The 27,358-nt window shown below is 43.6% G+C and overlaps 1 protein-coding gene across 2 annotated transcripts in view; it reads left to right on the top strand.

Moving 5' to 3' along the window:
* Nucleotides 1-9,260: 9,260 nt before the first annotated feature.
* Nucleotides 9,261-27,358, top strand: part of MAP3K20 (mitogen-activated protein kinase kinase kinase 20) — a 132,712-nt gene continuing 114,614 nt past the window's right edge. For both annotated transcript variants that reach the window (XM_048484851.1, XM_048484852.1), the window contains exon 1: nt 9,261-9,404. The gene's annotated coding sequence lies outside the window, so the exon portion shown is untranslated. The remainder of the gene's footprint in view (nt 9,405-27,358) is intronic.

The raw sequence follows: 27,358 nt of genomic DNA, 5'->3' as shown, positions 1-27,358 counted from the left end.
GAATCAAGAGAAGGAGCAGTTATGTCCTATAAATTACTTTCTCTTCGAAATTAAGGCCACACATGCAGAATAATGCACATTCAGTCCACTTTCACAGTTGTTTGAAAGTGGATTTTGCTGTTCCACACAGTAAAGTGGACTGAAAGTGCATTATTCTGCATGTGTGGAAGGGGCCTAAGTATCAGGAAAGGTCAGCAGTTTGGGGAAGAATAGCTCATTGGCCAGGGGCTATCCCCAGAACAAGCAATTGTATCAACTGCTAAATTTCCTGAGTAGCTTGATGTTGGTGTAAGCCAGGCTAGGGAAGGCCCCTTCCGCACATGCAAAATAATGCGTTTTCAAACCACTTTCACAACTGTTTGCAAGTGGATTTTGCCATTCCGCACAGCTTCAAAGAGCATTGAAAGCAGTTTGAAAGTGCATTATTCTGCATGTGCTGAATGATGAGCCGAAGTGTTACAATACTGTTGCACGGTGGTAATTTATCTTCCTTCAGCTTGAGCATACACAATAACCTCTTCAAATGATCCTTCCTTTGGAGCAGCTAGTCTACATATAGCAATTTCAGTGTACTGTCTTTTTCAAAACCCTCCCTCAGTTTCCTTTCACTCAGCTTTTTAGAGGGTTAATACTGCCCTTGCATTGTTTTACACAGAATTATGGAGTAGGCCTCCTTGGTGTGTTTGAGATACCTGGGTGAAGTTATGTTTTGGAGGCAGATAAAATCTTGAAATAGACATAGTATTCCTCTTCTGCCAACAAAAACCTGTCTGGTTAAACACCCTCTGGCACTGATTTGCAGTGGGAATCCTCTTCAAAATATCATCTCTGCATAATCTGAAGATAAGGGAGCTACTTTGTTCCATTAATATTTGTTGGTGTACCATTTTATCCTGCTCTATTTCTTGTCTAATGCCAGGGTCAGGATTAACGCCTCATACATAACAGCAGGGTATATGGACACACAAAGTCATGCAAAGATCTTGGCCTACCTGTAGATGAGGAGGAGGCAAAGTAAATTTAGAAAGGAGACTTCTGAGTTCAAAACGTTTGAGAAACACTGAGAGACAAAAAAAATATCAAAGGAGACACAGTTACTGGCTCCTGGGAAGGCATGTGGAGTGGTGTTTCAAGTTCTGTGGGTTACACCACATCCAGCATAATGATTCAATTATGAGTTGGAGGAAGAAGTGATGCTATTTTGGATTAATTTTTACTTTGCAGATCTACATGGCTGCGCCTTCGAATGTGTATAAGATGTTGAATAAGTAGCCTTTCCCAGAGGAGTCTTTTATAACTAAAAGAAATCTGTAATAAATAATATACCCAGTATTTTTTAGGAAGGCGGTGGGGAAATGTACTAATCAAGATTAAACTCAAACAATGCCCATTCTTAACTATAAGAAATGAATCTGAATAAAATTATCTCTGAGATCAGAGCAGCAGGAAACCTTTTGATCATACAGCTATTCTGTTGCTTCACTGTATGGTTGGGTTTCCCTGGGATCAGGAGACGGGGGACCTTGGGGTGGCCAAGGGAACCATTGAGTCTGAGTGTATGATAGGGAGGCAGAACAAGACTGCTTTCAAACAGCTTTATTTATGTGTGTATTAACATATTTAATCTATGCTTTTCTCTTCACTGCGGACTCCGAGAGGCTTACAAGTTATCTGGTTCACTGTAATAAAGTAGGCAAGATTTAGTTTCCATTCTGGTAACACAAAACGTTTTGCAAAAATTTCTGTTCTTGTCTATCTGCTGATTCTCAGTTTACCTGGGCTCCATAAATGTTAAATCCAGAGAATTGTGAACATACATACACTCACAGCATTCTGGGATAAGTCATAGGATAAGTCATAATGCATCCAAATAGGAAGTGTGTTTTCTTTAATTAAATGCAGGCTTGGTTACAATTACCTGTGGTATTTTTTTTTTAGCTTGGATTGCATAATACAAATGAAGATGGTGATGGGTGAAAACAATTCTTCAGTACGAGCAACCACATTAAACAACTCATGCATATTTTTATCATTCATTATGATACTCTGCACCTTTATGACTTTGAATGATGAATGCTGCATTGTATGTATGATTCTGTAGGCTATTACCTAACTGTCTACGCTGCAAAATGTTCTATAACATGACAACTAATTCTATAACGTGACAACTAATTTCTGTAAAACAAGAAATTATTATTAGCAGAATCTTGAATGAATTAGACGTAATTTCTGACGTAAAAGGTCCCTAGTCTGGGATGTTTAACGAAATTTCAAGTTATTCCTCATGAGTATAATCCACTGGGACATTTGTGAGTGAGCCTTTTGGAATGAATGGGAACAAGACAGTTTTCCTGAACTGCTCCTGTTCATTCCACTCACACAACATAATTCCCTGGTGGATTTTCCACAGTGTTTTGAATGTTACTTATGACATTCCCATAATGGTATTCTTGTTATTCCTTTTAGACACACCTGTGTTGCTGAGGTGAAAATAATGTGTGCCTCTGATAATCATACTCTAGTGGAGTAACCATGTTAAATCTGTTGCAATGCAAACAAAAGGAGACTTGAAACACCTTAACAACTACAAGCATTTTGTGTAATTAATATGTGAGTCCTTAATGTATTTTCAGTTTGCCTTAGTAATGTAACATCTGAATTGCTAATATAGTAGTTTTAGCTGTGACAAAGGTGTAGCAAGGGGGAAATGTGCCCAGTCACGTCCTCCGCCCCAGTCCCACTCTGGAACGCCCCCATCCTGCCCCGGAATGCTCCCGCCATGCCCCCACAGGGGCACACACCCGGTACGTCACACACACACCGCCCCCTTGGAGATATGCCTCTGAACTGTGATCAGATTTTTGTGTCCACAAATCCTTTTGTATACTGGTCAATTTCCAAGAATGGAAGAGCATTTTCGTTTCCAGAGTGGATATAATTTCCACATTCCCCTCTCCCACTGCAGAACCCCACCATGTCCCCCAAACTATTCATGAGGGTCCCTTGACACCCAGGAACAGAATTTCAGAAAGTATGCGGAAGCAGGGTGAGAGTATGAAAGGAAAGTCCCCTTCATATACTGTGCTCTGCATGCAGATTTTGTAGGATTACAAGCCACTGTAATTAGTATACCATCTAAGTATAGAGAAAACCTGTGGCCAGCTATTATTTTGCTACATTACTGGGCAGGTCTTTTTTTCTTAATTTGCCGTCAAGTCACAGTGGACTTATGGCAACCCCGGAGGGTTTTCAAGGCAAGGGACATTTGAAGGTGGTGTGCTATTGCCTGACTCGGCATCACAACCCTGGTATTCCCTGGAGGTTTCCCATCCAAATACTAGCTAGGGTCAGAGCTGACAGTGTGTGTGACTGGCCAAGGTTACCCAGCAAGCTTCCATTATGTGAGTGGGGATTCAAATCTGGGTTTCCTAGGTCCTAGTCCCGTGGTGGCGAACCTTTGGCACTCCAGATGTTATGGACTACAATTCACATCAGCCCCTGCCAGCATGGCCAATTGGAAGTGACTTGGCCATGCTGGCATGGGCTGATGGGAATTGGAGTCCATAACATCTGGAGTGCCAAAGGTTCACCACCACTGTCCTAGTCTGACACCTTAACCACTACAGCACTCTGGCTCTCCTTGGGAAGTCTGGAGAGGGGTAAAGTATTCTGTACTCCCTCCTGAAATATAACTTTGAAACCAAACATTAGTGACACCATGAAGGTGACTATTTTACTCTATAATCTTACCCTCAGGATGATGTCTGTTCTGTTCCCCCAGCAAACTAAAAATCAGGTGCATTGCACTCGGCCAGAACAGAATGTAAGACCCACAGGCAAATAAGTAACAGTTCAAAAACGGTTTAATAATATTGAAAGCTTAGGATTCTGACTTCTCCCATGGAGTCCATCTAAATAAAGAATGCTTGCAATGCTGGAAATGTTTGGAGATGGTTTGAAGAACTTACAGACATCAACTCTTTCTTTAACTGCTTCTAAGGAAGTCTGTGCTGCTTGTACTGCTTCTGAGATCTCATGGTGGACTCTGTTTCCTTGCAATTCTGTTGAAACTGGATTACTTAAAATATGATGGATCTTTTGCACCTTAAACATCTGAGATATTGCTGTCTCCAGCCTTTCCCAGACACCTGAACTAGAAACAAAACTGTAAAACAGGAACTGCTAACCAATAAGAATGTTATAGTGCTTTGCCTCTAGAAGGCTTCTTAAAGGGTCAGAGTCTAACTAAGGTTCCCTCACACAGAAAACTGTACAAAAACAACTAAGCATATTCTAACTAAGGGTATAACTGAGACATAAATGAATAAAATAACGAGGGTGTCTCTAGGGGCATGATAATGTCAGCAGCTTGGAGTAAACTTTGAATACAGAAATATTGGTTTGTTTTAGCAGGAGCGGGTCCCACTGAATATACCTTAATTGGATTCTGAGTAGGCCCACTTAGGATTGCTCTCTAATAGGGTTTTGTTGCAATGCACAAATATATCACTTTGTAGGGTCAAGTTCTACAAGGAGATGCTTAGATGTACAAATACTCTCGTTCGTGGTTGAACTAATTAGCTGCTGAAAATGTAGCAGGAGCTCTATCCATATCCCTTGAAATGATGAATGAATTTGTTCTCAAGCATAGATTATTTCACAAGGCAGAAGGAGCTCTTTGTACAACATAAAACCAAATCAAATCAAAATTGAGAAGAAACAACAAAGGGGAAGAGACGGAAGGAACATGGGTTGCACGCCAAGAAGAGAAGAAAATATGCTATCTCTTCATTTATTGTTTGGGGGAGGAAAATCAAAAGGAAGAAACACGTTTCCTTCAAAAAATGTCATTTCAAAAGCAGTGTGCTTTTAGGAAGAGTTGTGAGGAAGAGTAACGTAAATATGCCGCAAGAGAGTATAAGAGTAGCGGAAGTCAACGGGGAAAGATGACTGAGAGATCAGAAGAGCTAGATCTGATTCATACTGCTATGATAATAATAACCATTAAGGCATTGTATTAGAATGTCAAAGAATTAATGTTAGCAAGCCTTTATTGGCATAAAAATGTCAAAGAATTAAGCACAATGCATTGCACATGATTTAGAACAGCTTCAAAGATGGCCAAGAAGGTTCACATTAAGTACTATAGGGGAAGCTTGTTGAGTCAATATACAAACATCCAGTGTACCTCTCAGCCAGGAAACAATTTTATACTGGTTTCCAAAGGAAGCATTAAGGCAGATCTTGTGCATACCTACAAAAAATGGTGCCTGGGGTAAGTACTGAAATTGCATCCCCCCCCCACTGGGCATCCAGGGAGGGGCAGAGGGAAAGGGTGCTCTCAAACTCTTGCCGACCTCTCCAATAGTAACATAGAAGGGCAGTGGGCAACCAGGCTCAGTGCCTCTGATCCCTCACACCTGGTGCCCACACGGTGCCCTTCAGGGCAGCAACATCGAGTGCCTGCAGTACCAGTGCCCACACGGTGCCCTTCAGGGCAGAAGCTGTGAGAGCAGAAGGACGCCAGCGGCCCACCCATCACCAACAATGCTCCCAGGCAGAGCCGCTAAGTGAAGCCAGTCATAGCAGCGCCAGCTTGAGCAGAGCCTGCCCCACTGGCCAAGGAGTATCTGGGAGGCTGGCTGGGGAATGCTGAGTGTGGGTCTCAGTGTACCAGATGCTGGGGTTTTTCCAAGCAGCCATGAACGCACAGAATGCGTGAGGGGAGAGTGAAGTGCAGCTGCAAGCAGGGCGGCTGCCTTGCTGTGGACTTTAATCATAAACATACAATTATAAATACAATATTTGACTAAATATGACTCCAACAGAGAAAATGGTCAAACATATGTAACCTTATATTCCACAAAAAGGTACCCAGATAGTCAACCCCCAGGTTGGGTTTAACCTTGTGATTCACACTTCAGCTTGGCCAAAGTACATGTTTAAAGTACAAGTGACACAAGTACAAAGTACAAATTAAAGTACAAACTACAATACATATAATGTCCAGCGTTCTTTTATCTTTCTTGAAGTAAATAAAAAAACCTTGCACACACTTACTTCATAGGCAGTTCTGAAGATGCTCTAATCAAAAGACTTCTCAATAATTCTTGGAATAATAAATGGTGACCCAACAAATGAATATTACTATAATGCACATATCATATTTTACATGGTGCTGGTATATAAAACCATACCAACTGTGACAGCATAGGACCACTTGACTTTGTTTTCAAAAAGAGGGAACTAACATACAAGTCACTTACACTTAAATGCCTCAGAATATCCTCAATGACCAAAAGCTGCAAATTAGACAAAAGATGAAAAGTTCAAAGTCTGATTTAATTCTCTTGGTGTGACAGTCCAACTTAAAGGTGTATAAGGCTTCTCTCTGTAGCAATTCTAGCATTCAGTTCAGCGGCTTAAATCCTATTGACTTCCATTTTTTTCATTATTTATGTTGGCATGGTGAAAACCACAAGAACTTCATAGATGGCTGTTCCCAAAAACAGTTTGTCACATGGACATATCTCCACATTGATCAATGCATGTGTGAAAAGGATCTTGGCTAAGGGCTTAAGGAAGCATTCATGTTTAATTTTTCAAAACATGAGGCTGTATTTAACTTACTGATTACTGAAGAACCGGGCCAATGGAGAGGTCAGAGAGAAGTCAGGTTTTAAAATCCGAGTACAAAGCCAGGAAAGGACCAATGGCAAAAGTTATAAAAATCATTGTACCAGGTCCTGTGTATATAACAAATGAAAGTCTGATTTAAGTTAATCTTTAACTACCTGTTGAAAAAATGGTTGCTGCTGGCTACAACTAATATTTATTTGCTTGTAAATTATTTGAAGAATATATTTCTATCTTATTTTAACAGGATATAAGATTGTGAATGGCAGACTTTTCATAGTGGTTACACCCTTTCCATTACTACCCTGTTTCCCTGAAAATAAGACATTCTCTGAAAATAAGACATAGTAATGGTTTTGCTGAAGTGCTAAATATAAAGCATCCCCTGAAATTAAGACGTTTTTGTTTGGAAGCATGCCTGTCGAACAGAACACCAGAGCATGCAGCTATGGAGTGGCAAAATAAGACATCCCCTGAAAATAAGACACAGCACATCTTTGGAAGCAAAAATTAATATAAGACACTGTCTTATATTCGGGGAAACACGGTACTAAAAAGGGAAGAACAAAATACTGGGGGGAATTGGCTTTCTCCCATTATAAGCATATAGATTTGAAGACTTATGATATGAATCAACATGACTCTCATTTTGCATATCATGGTGTTCAGTCAAAATTTTACTGCGCTGTAAGGCACAAATTGTATATTTCATATTTCACAGATGAAAACAGGGATCCCTCTCTCAGTCCCAATTCACCCCTTAGATATGAATGTCCACATAGTCTGGCTGTTGTGCACCATATTTCTTTTATACTGTCTACCCTGTCCTTTTTGTTGATTTATGGTTATTCTCCAGTTCAAAGTAAAATCCAGTCGTCTAGTAGTATTTCACCAATCAAAAGTTATTTGCATTGTGTGAAATAGTTGCCAATATATGGCATCCTTCCAGAGCCATTTCCTGTTACAGTGCAGACCTAAACTGGGACACCATTCTCTGGGCCATTGACTTCAATATACTTGTTGCGTTTAAGATTGCACAAGAAATCTGTTGCAGCAACCATGGTCTAGTGCCATGTGTGTAGTATGATCTCTTACTGTTTATGAGAAATACAGTCACATAGTTATGTACTTTAGAGGAGTAGAAGAACCCTGTTTATAGAATGCCAGGGCTAGCAACTCACGCCAATACATTTTCACCAAGCAAAAGCACAAAGTAGAGGCTAAAGCAATCTTTGAGTGGCTTATCTGAGAGCGGGGACTGTTCCTTGTGAAACAGGGAGAGTCAGAGAATATGTGTTAATTTAATTCATGATACTTCTAAACTATTAGAAATATCTGTTAGTTTCTTCTTTTGGAAATTCCTTCTTTCAGAAGCAGAACATTTCTCAGCAACTGGCCACTTTTCAATAACAAAATTGTTTTTTTTTAATTAGCATGCTACTGTGTTAGTTTTGCAAGAAATCTTGAACATGGATAGTGTTATCAAATCCTATTACAGTGGTGTTTAAGCAGCTTGAGTGCAGGGTTGCAATTTTACATTTAGTTTTTATTAAATGCTTTACTTTAATAATCCTCACTGAGCAAAGATGCTATGAAAAGCTGCCTGATCTTTCCTGAAATAAATACCATGGGCCTTACTCAGAGGTAAGTGTGCACAGGATCACAGCCTGAGAAACACACACTGTTGCCTGGGGCCAACTCTGGGTTGGGAAATTCCAGATTAGGGAATGGAACCTGGGGAGGGTGGAGTTTGGGAAGGGAAGAGGCCACTGTGGGTATAATACCATAGAGTCTGACATCCACAGGAGCCATTTTCTCCATGATCTCTATGCTCTGGAGATTAGCTGTAATTCTAGATCTCCAGGCCCCACCTGGAGGTTGTCAACCATTGTGATCCCACGAATCACCCTCGTAATTAACGTGTTGTGAATCAAGCCTCACTCACTTCCATCATGTTTTACTCACAAGCGAAGCCCACAAGGTTCAATGTGCCTCCTTCCTCCAAAACAGCGCGCACATGACTTTCCACCAGCTCTACTTTCAGTAAGGAAATCCCCTCCCAGTCCCGAATTCTGAGACAGTTTGGCTAGCTTCATATTATAAAAAAAAACATGTTATTGGACTGTGTCACGGAACTGAAAGTGAAAACACACACGCACAAAAAGGCTCTTAGGGTTTAATGGTTAATTCTCCTGTGCACCTTCAACTATCTTGTAAAAATAATGGATCTAAAACCTTGCAGGTGGCACTTGCTTTATCCAAGGAGGAAGGGATGGTTTTAGTTTCTGTTGGGCTTTCGGTTTATTCTGGGTTGTTGGATGCGCAGGGGCTTCCTTCCCTCGTAGCAAGAGACTTGGGGGGATAATAATAAAGTTGGGTTCTGAGCCGGAGCCCGCTTTGTTTGTGTCGCGGGGCGGGAGAGGTCGACGCCCCCCACCGCTGTCCCGTGAGGTCCTTTGCCCCGAGGGGAACTCTTCTCCCACCCCTCCTCCCCGGGAGCCAGCGGGGCGGGCGGGCGGGCGGGCGGGTGCGTGGCTTTCCCTCGGCTTCTGGCTCCGCTGTGCGCAGGGTGGTGCTGTTTTGGCAAGCTCCGGAGGCGCGGCGAGAGGGGTGGACTGCTTGACTCCTTTGACATTCACCGGAAGCGTGGGAGAAACAGGCAGCGCGCACTCGCCGAGCCGGCACAGGGTCCCTTCCGAGCCCACCGAGCGGCCGGCGACCAGCGGCTTGCCTCGGACCGGGGCCACCGGCGCCACCCGAGTGGGAAGGTAAGCAAGAGCGCGCAGCTGGTGCGCCATGGAGGCGCGCGGCGAGTTCCTCGGTGCCTGAGCTACGCCGCTGCGCGTGGGGAGGGAGGGAGGGCAGAGCACGCGTGGCCCAGAGTTGTGGGGGCGACCGGTGCGGTGGGGGGAGCGCGCCCTCTTGCCTCTCCTTCCTGGGCGCAGGAGGCGAGGCCGCGTGCTCGTCGGCTCTCGCCGAAAGGTGAGCCACCGAACCTGTTGCGAGGGGTGCCAGCTCTTGGGAGCGCTTTGCAGGCGGGAGAGGAATCTCCGGGCTCGCTGGTCGGCCTGCAGAAGGAGGCGGCGGACTTTCCCATCTCCCTCCCTCCCCTCTCGCAAGTTTACATAAGTTTGTGCAGCGAGTTGAAACAGTCGTTTCTTGCTCTCCGAAGCCTCCCCGTTTGAATGGGACCCATCCAGTGGCCTCATTTTGTGTTTGCATTTTTTTAAAAAGAAGAAATTATTCCAGTAGGCCTTGCTGTCTGCTACAGAATTGAATATACCTGAGGCAGCCTCGCCCTCGCAGTGAGGGCTGGGCTGATACAAGCTATCTTCTCTTATCTGTTTCTGGCTTCCCACCCCCCACCCTTCAGGGTTCCATATCGTCCTTAGAATGGCTGCACTACTGTCCATTTATGGGGCCGGATTTTTGACCCCCTAAGGGAGAAGACTTGACGTCAACAGCCAGAATGCAAAAACTTTTTAAATAGAAGCTCGAACAAATAAGGGAAACTGGCGTTGACTTGGCTTCTGGAAAGGAATGCTCTCTGGAGTTCATGTTCTTGGAAACAGGTTCATTTTTTGCGCATATCCTACGCCCTGCAACAATGCACAAAGTAATAATAACATTACAGTTGTGACACCCAGGTTCTGTTCATGGCTACTTGGAAGCGAGGGCAACAGGATTGAAATTTGGCACATGAAGGTTTAGGGATAAATGGAACATTGAATAATCCTTCTGAAGAAGGGCAGAAACATTGATTTGCAAATTACTCTATTAAGTAAGAGTGTGCAGGATTACTGCCAGATAGATAGACAGATATTTCCCTATCAGGAGCACTTAGACCCCGCCTTTCTGGCAACCTGGACACCTTGCATGCCATCCAGTACTACGATATAACATGCACATGCAGAAATTGTGTAATGTACTAGTTAAAGTGTTAGGCCAGGATCTGGGAGATCCGGGTTCAAATTACTACGGAGCTCACTTGCTGACTTGGAGCCAGACATACACACACTCAGCTAAATCTACCTCATAGGGGCGTTGTGAGGATAAAATGCAGGAGGGGGAGCCACGTATGTTGCCCTGAGCTCCCGGAAGGAATGCTGAATAAAAATATACCAAAGAGATGTGCAAAAAATTAACATTAGAGAACTACTGTTTTTTAAAAATAAGCGCAAGTTGGGCTTCTTATTCAATTCAGCATTGGTAAAGAAGAAGTTTGGATTTATATCCCCACCTTTCTCTCCTTTAAGGAGACTCAAGGTGGTTTACAAGCTCCTTTCCGTTCCTCTTCCCACAACAGACACCTTGTGAAGTAGGTGGGGCTGAGAGAGTTCCGAAGAACTGTGACTCGCCCAAGATCACTCAGCAGGAATGTAGGAGCGAGGAAACCAGGGCCAGAATGAGGGGGAACTACAGCCAGGGCACGCGTGCACCCTGCGCCCCTGCCATGCCCCCGCCCACCCCGGAACGCCCCTGCACGGGCGCATGCCACTGGTGGGAACAACTTGGCGCTACACCACCTGTGGGAACACATCTGGTTCACCAGATAAGCCTCTGCCACTCAGGGGGGAGGAGTGGGGAATCAAACCTGGTTCTCCACATTAGAATCCACCTGCTCTTAACCACTACACCACGCTGGACCTTGTATGTAGAGGGGGAAACTGGCCAAAGCCCTCACCCAGCACTTGGAAGAGGTCCCCCTTTTACAGATGAGCTTTTGTATGAGCTGCAGACAGCCCAGTGAGTATTTCCTTTCCCCCAGAATGATGATCAGCATCAGCAAGGGGGAGGGACCATGGCTCAGTTGAAGAGCATCTTCTTGGCATGCAGAAGGTCTCTTGCACCTCAGGTTTGCAAGGTTAGGAAGTAAGTGATATGAAAGAACCTAGAGTGCCACAGCCAGTCAGAATAGACAGGACTGACCTTAGTAGACCAGTGGTTTGATTCAACATAAGCTTTGTGTGTAGGTGCTCAAGGGATTGATTTATTTACTTTGTTCATATCCCACATTTCTCCCCAGTGCAGACCTAAAGCTGCTTATGTCATTCTCCTCACCTCCATTTTATCTCAGAAACAACCCTGTAAGGTAGATTAGACTGAGCCTGTGTCAGCCCAGCAAGCTTACATGGCAGAGTGGGGATTTGAACTTGGGTCTTTCAGATCCTAGCTGGACACTCTAAGCCAGTGTTTCCCAACCTTTTCGAGGTCAGGGTACCCTTGACCTCACTCTTCATATCTCACGGTACCCCTGCCGCCACCCTCTACCTTCCCCTCACATTGCCACCCTCTACCTTCCCCTCACCTTGCCCCCCTCACCTTGCCCCTCACATTGCCCCTGTTACCTTCCCCTCACATTGCCCTGCTTGCTCACATTGCCCCTGCTTGCATTGCCCAGGGTGAAGGGAAGCACTGGGGGTGATGGTGGCTGCTGACCTTGTGGCAGGCCCTGTCCCATGGGCCAGCTCCATGTCCTTATTGGCGCTGGTGGGAGACACCGCAAAAATGAGGGGGGGCGGTAGTGTTGCCGCGGTACCCCTGGGACATGCTCACAGTACCCCAGGGTACCACGGAACCCTGGTTGAGAATGGCTGCTCTAACCACTACACTGCATTGGCTGTCAGTGGGTTTCAGCAGTTGCTGGAGGAGCATTCCTCTTCCAGAACACAATTCTTAGATCAGTCCGGACTTCTACTACTTCCTTGGCAGCAGCGCTGGGCGACTGACTGGAAAGGGAGGATATTAAACCTGCTCAGAGTCTTCTCTGCTAGTCTCAGATTCCAGTTTTCCATGTTTTTCCAGGGGGGGGTGTGCGCGCGCGCGCTTTTATTTAGAAATTGACTCCACTCCCTCTTTCCATGTTGTTTTATCTTACTTCATATTTTCTTTGTTCTGTGCATAAGTTTTATGCATTCATTTCTTTTTTCTAAAAGCACATTCCTGAAAGATGTCCTGTATAGAAAATTGTTGGTTTTTTTTTTAATACATAGATATTTGGTGACTTTCTCTCCAAGTCCCATCTCACTGATACCCGTGAAACAGACTTCTAACAGAAACGTGTTTAGGATTGAAGTCTTTATGTAGCCTGATTGTGTGTATCCTTAATCAAATATAAGCCCTAGGGAACGGAATAGGATTTGCTTCCTAACCTGTGTGATAGGGCTGCAGTCCTAAAAAAAACCCCAAACTTTAAAGTCAGGAATGATCAGTGTGTCAACTTACAAAGCAGATTGGGCCTCTGAAATAATATTATCCAGCTCTCAGCAGCCTGCCAAATTTTAATCGTAGCGTGGTAGTAATACCCCCAATGTTTTGTTAAGAAAAAATATGGAGGATAGGTCCTTTAATGGTGTATCTGGGGTTTCTGTGTAATGCCCTGAGGCAGATGTCCTATAATGGAAATGCTTTATTGCTTTATAGGGCATCAGGCTTATGACAGAATCTATTCACAGTAGATCAGTTTTTGTGGAATAATCATTTCTAGTTCTTGGATTACTTCCTGGAGGGTGAAGCAGCCTGTGAATATGGAAGTTGCCAGGGGAATCATAGAACTATACAGAATAAAATCAGTTCAAAGTTAACTTTTTTTCAGCCAAAACTTGGACAGCTAAAGTGAATCTAGGCATTGGGTCCATGTGTTTTGTTTGAAGCCTTGTCCAGAAATCTAAAACTTGTTAATCTTGTCCTTTTTTGTTTTTTAATACAGACACTTAGTGTAGTGTAGTGATTACAGAGTGGGGTGGAGATAGAACTCACTCATGTACATTCTCATTCTGCCTTGGTGTGTTGTGGGTATACGTCCTCCAGTCATCTTCTTTCAGCCTAAGGTTATTGTCAGGATACAGGGGGAAGGTGAGAACCATCTAAGCATCCAGGAACTCCTTAGAGCAGGGGTGTCAAACTCGCGGCCCTCCAGATGTTCATGAACTACAGTTCCCATCAGTCCCTCCCAACATGAGCATTGGCTATACTGGCAAGAGCTGGTGGGAATTGTAGTTCATGAACATCTGGAGGGCTGCAAGTTTGACACCTGTGCCTTAGAGGAAATGTAGGATAAAAATGAGAGAGAAATCTAGTTGCATAATTGAAATGTTTACTCTTTAAAGATACCGCATGACCCCTGTTTATCCCTGCTTCAGTGATTAGCACAGCTGTCCCTGTGGAATTTGTACACTGATGCAGCTCATACCAAAACTCAAATGATGCAACAGATCTAGCGCTTTCTGAGGACAGGACCCTTGTATTGTAAACAAAAGATGTGTTGTTCTCTGTCTCCATTCTGCCACATAGGAGACCTAAGTCATAATTTACTTGGTGTGGACATTATTTATATTCTTTGAAATCCAGAGGTGTGTACAATCCAGACCATATGGATTGCAAAAGATTCTCACGTGCTCAGTAGAACATCTCATGTGCAAATAATGCTTGGGCCACTAGGGTGCGTGGAATATCTATGCATGTCTTTCTACAATCCCACCCAGCTCTCCCCTTGACTTGATACCAGCTGATTGTGCTGTGCACAGGGTAAAGGGGTATACAGATGGATCCAGAAGTGAGAGGGGTACACAGAAAAAAATGGTATGTCCCACTAGTTGTGCCTGTGTACAGAGAAAGGAAGAGGAAAACATGATGCACAGGGTTGAGCCAGTGAGACACACAGAGTTGCCTGTTGATCCATGTGGAAATTACAAACTAGAGCAGTAACTTCTCGAAGAAGAAGAAGAAGAAGAAGAAGAAGAAGAAGAAGAAGAAGAAGAAGAAGAAGAAGAAGTAGTAGTAGTAGTAGTAGTAGTAGTAGTAGTAGTAGTAGTAGTAGTAGTAGTAGTAGTAGTAGTAGTAGTAGTAGTAGTAGTTCGGATTTATATCCCACCTTTCTCTCCTGTATGGAGACTCAAGGTGGCCTACAAACTTCTTTCCCTTCCTCTCCCCACAACAGACACCTTGTGAGGTAGGTGGGGCTGAGAGAGTTCTGAGAGAACTGTGACTAGGCCAAGGTCACCCAGCAGGAATGTAGGAATGAAAACACATCTGGGTCACCAGATAAGAAGAAGAGTTGGATTTATATGCCCCCTTTCTCTCTTGCAAGGAGACTCAAAGGGGCTTACAAACTCCTTTCCCTTCTCTTACAACAAACACGCTGTGAGGTAGGTGGGGCTGAGAGAGTTCAGAAGAACTGTGACTAGCCCAAGGTCACCCAGCTGGCGTGTGTTGGAGTGTACAGGCTAATCTGAATTCCCCAGATAAGCCTCCACAGCTCAAGTGGCAGAGCGGGGAATCAAACCCTGTTCCTCTGGATTAGAGTACACCTGCTCTTAACCACTACGCCACTGCTGCCTCTGCCACTCAGGAGTGGGGAATCAAACCCAGTTCTCCTGATTGGAACCCACCTACTCTTAACCACTACACCATGCTGGCTAGATTCGGTTTTAGCGTCAGAGGTTGGTTGACTATGTTTTAACTTTGTATATTCGCTGTAAGCTACCTTGGTTCGTCATGGGGAAGGGCAGTCCATCCATCCATCTGTCTGTCCGTCTGTCCATTCGTACGTACATGGGGAGGGAGGGTGGCCCATAAATAAATAAATGTACATTCCAATAACTTAATCCCATTAAATTTAGCTTGACCTTCTGCAGCACTGTACCCATAGTAGGTTAGCGCATGACTTTGTCATTGCTTTTCATGTTCTAAGGGCCTGGAGTACTTTGTTTATAGTTCCTCTATTACAGATGAGTTTGGCATAGTGTCTGCCCAGAGCCACCTTTTGGGTTTCCTGTTCAAATCCTACACATGTTACATGGTACTAATTTTCATCCTCAGTCTACCTGTGATGTTGTAAAATCTGGTTACTTAGAGCAAAAGAAAAAAGAAGGTAACAGCAAAAAAGTATTTTGAAAATAGGCATTTAATTTTCATACTGAAGAGGCAACATGTTTTGTTATCATTCTGTATTCAAATGTTAATGTAACTGTTGTTGGTGCTTAGCTGATCGGATTGATTTTGAATTTTTAATAAATGTTGATTTTGGAAAAAATTCGGAACAAGCTTGGGTCCCTTCCTTCCACTGTACCCAGAGGTGGGATTCAGCTGGTTCGCACCACTTCAGCAGAACCGGTTGTTAAAATGATGCTCGTAAACAACCGGTTGTTAAATTATTTGAATCCCACCACCGGAACTAGTTGTTAAACTGTTTGAATCCCACCACTGACCGTACCGCTAGCTTCTCCCCAGCACCCAGTGTGGCTATTAGGACACATGGAAACCCCAGGAACAATATTTTTTAAAAGTATTTTTATTTGGAACAGTATTAATTGGGAGTGGAGGAGTTCTGTAGTAGAAGGGAATAAAAATTGCCACCCTTCCATCAGCAGAAATCTTGTACAAGAACCAAGCCACGATTTATAAGGCTGGGGTTGCCAATTTCTTATTTGTTTCTGGTGATGTTCTTGGGCATTTTTTATAAACTAAGTAAGCAGAAAATTGCTTATGAAACTTTTTCTGTCTTTGGAGTGTTGGAAATGTTCCAGCTATTTTTTTTCCTGCCTTTAGACAGCTTCCAAAGACAGATTCTTGCCAGAATAGGAAAAAGCACCCCGATAGGGCACATAGAATTCATATGTGAGTCTAAAATTATACTAAACAAATCAAAGTTATGTCTTAACATTTGTGAGCCAAATTTTCTTGCATGTTTTCCCTGTAATATAGCACTCTTATTAATAGAATGCAGTATGGATTATTTTCCTGTCTATTTGGGCAAATTTGCGCTGTTTAGGGGTGCTTCAAAAGAACTTCATTTTGAAATCTCAAGAGCTGAGTGCAGTACTGGGGTCAGGAATCACAGATCTGAAACTTTGATGGTCAAAGTTCTTGAAAGCCCTGAAACTGTTTTTCCAAATAAGGTAATTTGGCATGTTCCTTCTCTATGTTTTAAGCCAGTACAGACGCTGTACTGCTTTATTGGCATTAATTTGGCAGGACGTTTTTCTAAGGAGGTACTGAAATCTACTTTGTGTTTTATTTCTTTCCTTTTGCTCTAAACTGAGAAAGGGAAATTAGTGGAGAATAGTGTAGTGATTTGGTACTTTTAATATGTTATTGTTACAATTTCCAACACGTTAATATTATTATGATACACAGATACCTCTTTTTGTTTAAGTAAATCAGTTACAATGGGTTATAACAGATCACATTGTGGAGGTTTGTGGTTTATATAGTTTATTGATATATCCTGATATTTGGAATATATTATTTTCATGCAATATGAACAAGTTATTTTAGCTTAATATAATGTATCTTATTTGTAAAATGACCAATTGTATATAAAAATTAGCACAAAAATGGAAAATAAGTGTTTTCGATTTGCTGAAGCATTTGCTTATATGAAAGAGCTGTAAAGCTAGAGGCGCAAATTTGACACAATGAAGGCACTACGACTGAAAATCTAGTATTTGTGTTTCTATATTTACAAAGAGGTCATAATACCAACATGTTTCAATATCAAACTTATTCCTAAGGGTTAATACATTGTGTTCCCGTCTAACTGGACTCAAATAAAATTGTAAACTTTGATTTAACATGAGTTTTCAGTGATCATTGTCTTATGATACGTGCTCTCTGACATGACTAGTTGTTTCTGCCAAGGCTATATGTTTGTAAAACCACATCTTTCTGCCTGCAGGATAGCCTTTTGCATATGCTGACCACCCCCCTGCCCCCAGTGGCTTGCATTTTTTTAAAAAAATTCAAAAACCTTAAACTAAAGTTACTTAATGAATAAGTTATTTCACCTATCTTAAAAATCATCACAAACATCAACACTTCTCAAATGTTCAGTTTCCCATAAAGTCCTGCTGAAACAACGTGTCTGTACCTTCTTCCAAAATATCAGATGTGATGGGCTGTAATAGTCCTCGATCAGCAAGGAATCCTGTAAGAGTAGGGCCAACTGGAGAAGGCCGTGGCGGTGGAAAGTGTCGCTGAGCTGCAGCTGATCTATGGTGACTTTGCAGAGTTTTCTGTCCTCCTTGGAAAGTACCAGTCACAAAATGGTGGGTAGGGTTTGTACAGCATGGTGGCTTTTACAATGTAGCATTTAAGAACGGATCTGTGGTTCTTGAGTGTGAAACTTTTCTTCTATTATTTCCCCAAAGCAATCCTTCCCCCCACCCTCGGTGGCTATATTTCTGTGTTTTCCTTGGGAAAGATCAACTGGAGCTTTGATGAAGGGAGAGAGAGTAAACAGCATGCTTTTCCCCCATCTGAAGAAAGGGTCCGTATGCATGTGAGGATGGTGGGTGGGAAAAGATGCTGGTGCTATGGTTTTTGCACCCAGAACATTGTGGTATGCGTGCATATGTATGTGCACCACCTCCCCCTCCTCACTAAACAGATATAGGATATATACTTGCAGTGGAGGACAAGAAAATGATTACAGCAGACCTAGAGGAAAGGGAAAGAGCTACTTTTAATTGTTTGTAGAATGACCAATTGCTCCTGAGTGACCTGTCGACCCCTGCTACAAAAGATTTCAGGAGTAGATTATAGAGCAGGAGGTAAGGCTGACGGAATTGCTAAATCCGTGCCTGCTTTTGGCCAACAAGCTTCATAGATGGGAGAAAACTCTGCCATAAATATTAATTTTCTGGGTTGAAGCCAGATTGGTCCACAAGTTGGTCCACAGATTGGAACACAAGTTCTTCTGGGGCTCAGTAGCTCTGGTTTTTCTTTTTTAATTGCAAAAACTTGTCTTCCTGAGAGACATTTTTAGTTATCATAAACAACCAGACTTGTTAAAAAAGTGTGAAAGGTTTTAACAGACTAATGGTTGTTCATAGGCTATGGGTCCGGTGGAAAGTTCCAACTGCAAGATGAAAACATCTGATATAAAGGAAGTGAATAGACCAAAACAAGTGTCTGTGAATTATAACAAAAGTCACTAGGCTGGGTAGACATAAACCGCAAGCAGTAGAAATAAACCACAAGCAAAGGGCAGGGGGTCGCATAGAAGAGGCATGCGTAATTAGCTAGTGCATATTAACTTTTACACCCTGGCATGAATAATGTTGATAATGATCATGTGAATATATGTACGTGGGGAAGAGGCTTGCTACGTGTGGGGAAGGGGTCTTGATGTGTAATAGGCATTCCAGAAAATTGTATCTCCTGAAAGAGGGAGCGGGACCATTGCATTATGGGAGATAAGGGAAATATAAACTGTTGCAATCTCTATGCTGCTTTGAGTAGAACAGGAAACACCACCTGCTCTGCTCCCTGCTTTGAATTCTGGCCGCTGGTTTGATGATCTGTTTCTCCTGAACCTGGTAGGTTACAGAGAGTTTCTTGAGAGCCTGGTAGAGTGGGTGACTGAGAGTATTTATAACAGATTAGTAGCTCTTTTATTTATTTATTTATTTATTTACTTACACTTTGCTTTTCCTCCCAGTGAGTACCCAAGTATATTACAACACTGTATCCCCATCTTCAGGACAAAAAACGTGTGAGGTAGGTTACTCTTAAAGAAAGTGACCGGCCTAAGGTTATCCACTGAGGTTAGACTAGATTAGCCTGTGCACCCCAACACATGCCACCTGGGTGAACTTGGGCTAGTCACATCTCTTTGGAGCTCTCTCAGCCTCACCCACCTCACAGGGTGTTTGTTGTGGGGGTGGGGGGAAGGGAAAGGAGAGTGTAAGTCCCGTTAGGTCTTCTTACAGAAGAGAAAGGGGGGGTATAAATCTTAACTCCTCCTCCTCTTCTTCTTTGTCAAACTAGGGATTCTAGTCTGATACTCTAATAATTACTGGCTAATTCATCCCACAAAGCCCGCATGTTCCTATGTTACTGTTTTAAGACCAAAGTAGCAAAAAGACATCCCCCCTCCTTCACTGTTTGATTGGCAGGAGACAATTGTTTGCCATAGACCCTACAGCAGTGAATCTTTTCGAGGCCGAGTGCCCAAACTGCAACCCAAAACCCACTTATTTATTGCAGAGTGCCAACATGGCAATTTAACCTGAATACTGAGGTTTTAGTTTAGAAAAAATGGTTGACTCCGAGGCGCATGTTACTCGGGAGTAAGCTTGGTGAAGCAATCGTGCAGTGCTTCGAATGGGTGAATCATGACCCTAAGAGGATTTACTCAGAAGGAAGCCCCATTGCCAGCAACCGAGCTTACTCCTGGGTAAAGGATCATGCCCAGGTCAGGTAAGGTATGTGCGTGGGGGTGATTTTTCGCCCCCCCCCACATGATGAACTATGTGCACGCGTGCCCACAGAAAGGGCTCTGAGTGCCACCTCTGGCACCCGTGCCATAGGTTCGCCATCACTGCCCTACAGGCATACAAATCTAATCTTATATCAATCCTACTAATTTTCTAAACTTCAAGAAAGGTAGGATTCACACTCTTACCTTTTTTCCCATAGAGAAAAGAAGATAGGAAATCTGTAACCTTCCAGCTGTACTGTTCATTTCAGTGTTGAACCTTTTCTTTTGCTATGCTGATTATTCTCCCTTTGGGGTAAAGGAAGCATATAGTTAAAGCTGAGAATAAATGCATGCTATTTGATAACAGGAGCCCACTGAGCACACATTTAACTACATTGAACTGAGCGTGCTGTTGTTAACGAGTTGGACATACAAAGCATACACAACAGTAGACCACTGGGTAGTAAAATCAAAATACAAAATGCAACAAAAGATCTCTTAGATCCTTTTTTCTCTTCGGTGTGAAAATCAACACTTTGTAAGCTCATGTATAAAAAATAATTACCAGTGAGTGAACAACTCCCCCTCCCCCCTAGTCCCTCCACAAGTATAAGTTCACTTCTTCAGTGTTCTGACTCCTGGGCCATGCTAACTTACTTAGATCAAAATTGAAGTTCAATTCATTGCAGAGACATTTCTAAAGAACATATCGCTTCACGAAAACAGAGCGCTTGCCTTTCATAAGGTGATAGTTACTTTAGAAACGCTTCCGTGGGATGGATAATAACAAGAACTGTTCCCTCAAATACACGTCATGCGCTGTGGTGCTAATCGGCGGCAGGCAACAAAGCCGGTTGGCATAACCTTCCCCACACTGCTCTTACACAATGGCAGGTGGGAATTCCTCTTTGTGTTTTGGCCAATGAGAGGACAATAGAACTTGAAAAGGAGGTTCAGGTTGTTTTCTTTGGTTCAAAGGAAACCTCTTCATAAAAATTATGATGAGTGGAATGTGGCTTATGTCTATAGAGATAGTTGAGATACAAAAGTTTTGCTTTTATAATGGAGTGTTTGAAACTTTTTGCTTTGTCATGAGGAGTCTCTTGATTTCAGTAGAGGTTGGTCATGAAATTTCAGGGTTTTCTGGTAGACCTGGCAAGCCTCCAGCATGCCAAATCATTTTGTGTTGTGACATTAAAAATGGTCTCCATGATTAAATTACATGAAAGATAAGGAAAACTTTGATAAATGGTTGTATTGTTGTAAATATTGGGGGAATTTAAGTATATACTCGCTTGCAAAAGGTACAATAAGAAAAAACAAGAGGAAAATTATGAAATATTTGTAATAATCACTGGAATACAGAAAGATAGAATATTAAAACATTAATTTGAAGGTCAGTTGGAAGGATATAAAAGACAGGAGGTGGTGATGGCCACTAACCTGGATAGCTTTAAAAGGGGCTTGGACAGATTTATGGAGGAGAAGTCGATTTATGGCTACCAATCTTGATCCTCCTTGATCTGAGATTGCAAATGCCTTAACAGCCCAGGTGATCGGGAGCAACAGCCGCAGAAGGCCATTGCGTTCACATCCTGCATGTGAGCTCCCAAAGGCACCTGGTGGGCCACTGTGAGTAGCAGAGAGCTGGACTAGATGGACTTTGGTCTGATCCAGCTGGCTTGTTCTTATGTTCTTATAATGTTATGGAAGTATGATACATTTCATTTTGATTTTGTGGTTGATTTTTTTTTCTTGTAATGAATTTGTGAAAGATATAAGAATTATGTAGTATGCTTTTAATCAATAAATTTTACTATTAAAAAATCATTTTGTGCTGTGATTCCCTTGCTTCACTCTAAAAGCAGGAGCCTGAATGACAACTCTTTTAGTGGGACCTGTTGCAGTCGTGTCAGTTGGAGTACCTTTGGGTTCCATTTTACCGGCATCTCAGTAGCTCTGTGCTTAGAGTTAATGGTGCACTGGTAGGGTTCCCAGCTCCAGGTTGGGAAATACCTGGCGATTTTGGGAGTGGAGCCTGATGGGGGGCTTGGAGCAAGGAGATATGGGCAGTGGTGGGATCCAAAATTTTTAGTAACAGGTTCCCATGGTGGTGGGATTCAAACAGTGGCGTAGCGCCAGTGGGGCTGGGTGGGGCACGACGGGGGCATGGCCGGGCATTCCGGGGGCAGGGCATTGCTGGCCAGGGCTGTGGCAAGGATGCAGCCACTGTGCCAGTCCTTGGGCAGGAAACAAATGCACGCAGGTGCAGGCTGCCACGCACACCGGTGCACCTCCTGCTAGACTGCTTCAAGTTCTGCGTGCTACTGCTGAGGAGCGGAGGAGGGGCGTAACTAAGGCAAAATCACGTGGCAAAATCACCAATTAGTAACCCCCTCTCAGCACACACAAATAATTAGTAACCTACTCTCGGGAACCTGTGAGAACCTGCTGGATCCCACCTCTGGATATGGGGTATAATGCCATGGAATCCATCTTCCAAAGTGGCCATTTTCTCCATGTGAACTGATCTCTGTCACCTATAGATCAGTTGTAAAGCAGGGGGTCTCCAGCTACCAGCTGGAGATTCAACACCAGAAAAGGCTGGCAGTCACAAGACCGGGTTACTTCAAAAATCTACTCAATATATTTACAAATCCTACATACACAAACAATTTTCAAAAGTGTCAATATGATATGAAGTTATATGGGACTGTCCCTCAATTTCTTCTACACAAAAGCCACAGCTCCTTATCCGATAACTTTAAGTACAAATACAGAAGTCAGATAACTCTAAATACAGAACTTAACCTTCAGTCACCACTTACTTGAATTTTGATCGCAGGCTTGAAAAATGGTTTGTGCTCACTGAGCCTCCCACAATTAATTCTTTCAAAGTTCCTTTCACGATATTTCCATTAGGACAGCATTCAGTCACAGAGTCTTTCCACTGCTTGAATGTCTGTCACCTGGAGATTGGCAACCCCATGTACAGCACATGTGTACAGCATAGTGGTTAATTGTGCTCCGACCACAAGGGAGGTACAGGAATGTATTGTCGAAGGCTTTCACGGCTGGATTCAACTGGTGGTTGTGGGTTTTCTGGGCTGTATGGCCGTGGTCTGGTAGATCTTGTTCCTAACGTTTCCCCTGCATCTGTGGCTGGCATCTTCAGAGGTGTATCACAGAGGGAAGTCTGTTACACACTGTGTCCAGTGAGAAGGGAATGTTTTAGTGGGGTATGTATTGTCCATGTCCCAGGGTGGGGAACCAATCAGTAAGTGTTTGGGTAGAACTTGCTATGCAAAGGTGTGGTTGATAGTATTGTATTGTGGGTGGGGGTTTTCAGTCCAGGGAGTGATTCACATTTGCATACCCTGCAGCAGCAACAGTCTAAGTGAATGCAAACCCTGTGTCTGGGTCCATTGTCCATGAACCTAGCATGCCCTTGGCCTTTGATTCAGGTGTTTTTAATTACTAGTAGCCAAGTTTTGTTAATTCTCAGAGTCTTCCGGTGGGGTTTCCGGTGGGGCAAGACGCTCCGTAAGCTGCGGAGCGTCGAAGTTTGCAATTTCCTTTCAATTCCTCGAAACTGGGCTCGAAATTGGAGGGCTTCTAAGTTCAAGTTCGCGGGCTTAGAAGAGACGGTGGCTGCGGGCTTGGGAGAGACAGAGACGGTGAGAGAGAGAGACGGTGAGAGAGAGCCTTCTCCATTCTCCAAGCTTGGGAGGGCACGCTGCACAAAGCCGTGAGTCATCGCAGCCAGCCAGGAGGCGCGGGAGTTTGAAACTTGAAGAGCGGCAAGCTCGGTAACGTCTCAACCCTCCCCCCCCCCAGTAACTACGGCCCTTACCAACGCCACTGACACTCTTCAACTCAAGTGATTAGGCTTAGCTTCCCGGTTCCCCATCCCCAGGCAAGGAAGGCTGCGCAAAAAAAACTGCTGCAGCTGGCTGCTTTCCCTCGATGCAGTGTGGATGTTTTGTGTTTTATGTTTTTGTGTTGTGTTTTCCTGCTTCTTTAAACATGCTACGTGGAGCAAGGAGTTTTTATAGTCGGCAAATCTTAATGCAAATTGGGCTGAAATGTGAAATGGCTATTACAGACGATTTCATACGTCTTCACAATATACCGGCAGAGGCAGCTAGGACCCTGGGGGAACCCTGGATTACAATTCCTGGTAGGAGGCTGAGACAAAGGCGGGACAGAAGGAGAAAGAGAGGGTGCCGGGCTGGTGTTTTTACTAAGCTGGGAAGGTATCAATTCAAGTCTGCAGTTCCAAGCATTTTTCTTACTAATGCACGATCTCTTAACAACAAAATGGATGAACTAAGGCTACAGACTGTGAAGAGCAGGTTTGGCAAGAACAGCTGTGTTTTATTAATTACAGAAACCTGGCTTCACTCACACATTCCTGATGCAGCAGTTGCGCTACCTGGCTTCACTTCTTTCCGGCAGGACAGAAGCAGTAAAGATTCTGGCAAGCAGAAAGGGGGGGGATTAAATCTCTATGTGAACAAGAGCTGGTGCACTAATGCAAGCATCATGGGGGGTCACTGCTCAAAGGATTTGGAAAGTATGACTGTTAGATGTAGACCCATATATCTGCCACGGGAGTTCAGTGTGGTTATCATCATTGCAGTATACATTCCACCTGATGCTAATGCTACCATAGCTTTGAGCTCTCTGTACAACATTGTTGACAACCAGCAGAAAAGCATCCTGATGCTGTGCTCATTATAGGAGGAGACTTTTAATCATACTCAATTTAAAAAAACAGTGCTCCCTAAACTCTACCAGCATGTCAGGGTGCCCTAACGAGGGGATCCAATACATTGGATAAAGTGTATACCAACATTAAGGATGCCTACAAGGTGATATAATTACCACACTTGGGTCAGTCAGACCATTTGTCACTGTTTCTAGCACCAGCATATATTCCACTTGGGAGGCGGGTGTTGCCTGTAATAAAGACTGTGAAATCCTGGCCTGATGATGCCTCTAAACTACTTCAAGATTGTTTTGAGACAACAAATTGGGATGTTTTCTACCACCCAGATCTGGAAGAGTATACCACTGCTGTTCTGAGTTATATCACCTACTGCACAGACACTCTTACTGTGGATAAGCGCATCCGGATTTACTCCAACCATAAACCCTGGATGACAACGGAGGTTCAGCGACTTTTGCATGACAGGAATATTGCTTTCAGATCTGGTGATGAGGCAAAATACAGTGCGGCGAGAGCCAGTCTCAAGAGAGGTATTCGACAAGCCAAGATGAGTTATAAGAGAAAAATTGAGGATTATTTTAATAATAACAACATGAGGCAGGTGTGGCAGGGGATTCAACAAATTACCAATCATAACCAACCAATGACATCTCTGTAGATGGGGATTCTTCTTCTCTGGCAGAGCAGCTAAATCACTTTTTTGCCCGCTTTGGAAACAGGTTTATCAGGAAGGAGATGACACACAGCCACTAGGTGATTGCAGCTCACACCTCACTGTGGAGGAACATGAGGTGAGGCAAGTTTTGAGGGCTGTGAATCCAAGGAAGGCTGCTGGACCGGTGGTATTCCCGGTCGGGTGTTAAAGGAATGCGCTAACCAACTGGCTGGTGTTTTTACTGGGATCTTTAATCGATCTCTATCCCAGTCCACCATCCCATCTTGTTTGAAAGCTTCCACCATTGTTCCACTACCAAAGAGATTTCCTGCTGACAATCTTCAGGATTATAGACCAGTGGCACTCACCCCATCATCATGAAGTGTTTTGAAAAACTGGTCCATAGGCATATTAGTTCTTGCCTTCCAGATACATTTGATAAACATCAGTTAAGCATATCGGACTAATAGATCTCACGGAGGACGCCATTGCCATTAGCCTCCACACTGCTTTGACGCAGCATCTGGAACATCAGGGGAATTATGTGCGAATGCTCTTTTTGGCGGACTTTAGTTCCAAGCATTTACTACAATCTCGCCACAAAGACTGGTGACCTAAACTCGTGGATCTTGGACTCTCACATTCAATCTGTTTGTGGATTAGGGACTTCTTGTCTGGACGCTCCCAGAGGGTTAGACTGGGAAATCGGGTTTCCTCAGTTCTTACTCTAAATATGGGAACGCCACAGGGCTGTGTGTTCAGTCCTTTACTGTTCACCCTTTATACATATGATTGTACTCCTGTCTATCATAGTAACACCATTATCAAATTTGCTGATGACACAACGGTGGTGGGGGCTCATCTCTGGAGGGGATGAGTCTGCCTATCGGAATGAAGTGGACCGACTGCTCTCATGGTGCAGGGAAAATAACCTGGTTCTTAACACTAACAAGACAAAGGAGCTCATAGTGGACTATAGAAGGAATAGCTCAGAAAATTCAGCCCTTGACTATAAATGGAGATCAAGTGGAGCGGGTAGCTAGTTTTAAATTTCTGGGGTTATGATTAAAGAGGACTTGACCTGGGGCATTTGCAGACTGCCGCTGTGGTTAAGAAAGCCCAGCAAAGACTGTACTTTCTGAGACTTTTAAGGAAGCAACAACTAGATGGAAAACTTCTGGTGTCCTTTTACCGCTGTGCTATAGAGAGTGTCCTAACCTACTGCATCTGTGTATGGTTCTCCAGTTGCACAGTGGCGAATAGGAAGGCGCTCCAAAGGGTGATCACTACTGCACAGAGGATTATCGGCTGCCCTCTTCCCTCCTTGGAAGAAATCTATAATTCCCGAAGCCTAAATAAAGCCCAAAATATTCTGAGGGACCCGTCTCATCCAGCACACTCTCTTTTTAAACTGTTACCATCTGGCAGACGATACAGGGCCCTCAGAACTAGGACAAAGAGCCTTAGAGACAGCTTCTACTCTAGAGCTGTGGCTATGCTAAACTCCGCTGCTTCATATTGATGTATTTGGGGCTGTGTAGGGATGGGTGGAGGAAGGGGAAAGTGAGGATGATGTATGAGTCTGAAATTGTGTGCATCGAGGACTGCTGCTGTAAATTTCGTTGTGCGTGCACAATGACAATAAAATGCTTATGCTTATGCTTATGCTTTTTCTTCTTGTTGAAGTTTTCTTGGTGTTTTTGTATTTCAATGGATCCACCCACTGTGTCCAGAGAGAAGGAAATGTTTGGGGTATATATTGTCTATGTCCCAGGGTGGGGAACCAATCAGTAAGTGTTTGGGTGGAACTTGTTATGCAAAGATGTGGTTGATAGTATTGTATAGCGGGTGATTGGTTCCCCACCCTGGGACATGGACAATATATACTCCACTAAAATATACTCACTGGACACAGTGTGTAACAGACTTCTCTCTGTGGTATACTTCTGAAGATGCCAGCCACAGATGCAGGCGAAACGTTAGGAACTAGATCTACCAGGCCACGGCCACACAGCCTGGAAAACCCACAACAACCAGAGGTACAGGAAGTTTCTGGCTGTGCTTGTAGTGTCAGTATCTGAGCAGATGCCATCTCTGTGGTGAACAAAGTGTCTGGTGTAGCAATGCTGCT

The sequence above is a fragment of the Sphaerodactylus townsendi genome, linkage group LG02 (genome assembly GCF_021028975.2).
Source record: "Sphaerodactylus townsendi isolate TG3544 linkage group LG02, MPM_Stown_v2.3, whole genome shotgun sequence".
NCBI classification, from domain to species: Eukaryota; Metazoa; Chordata; class Lepidosauria; order Squamata; family Sphaerodactylidae; genus Sphaerodactylus; species Sphaerodactylus townsendi.
The sequence above is the reverse complement of the archived record's forward strand: the minus strand, read 5'-3'. Positions and strand labels throughout refer to the sequence as shown.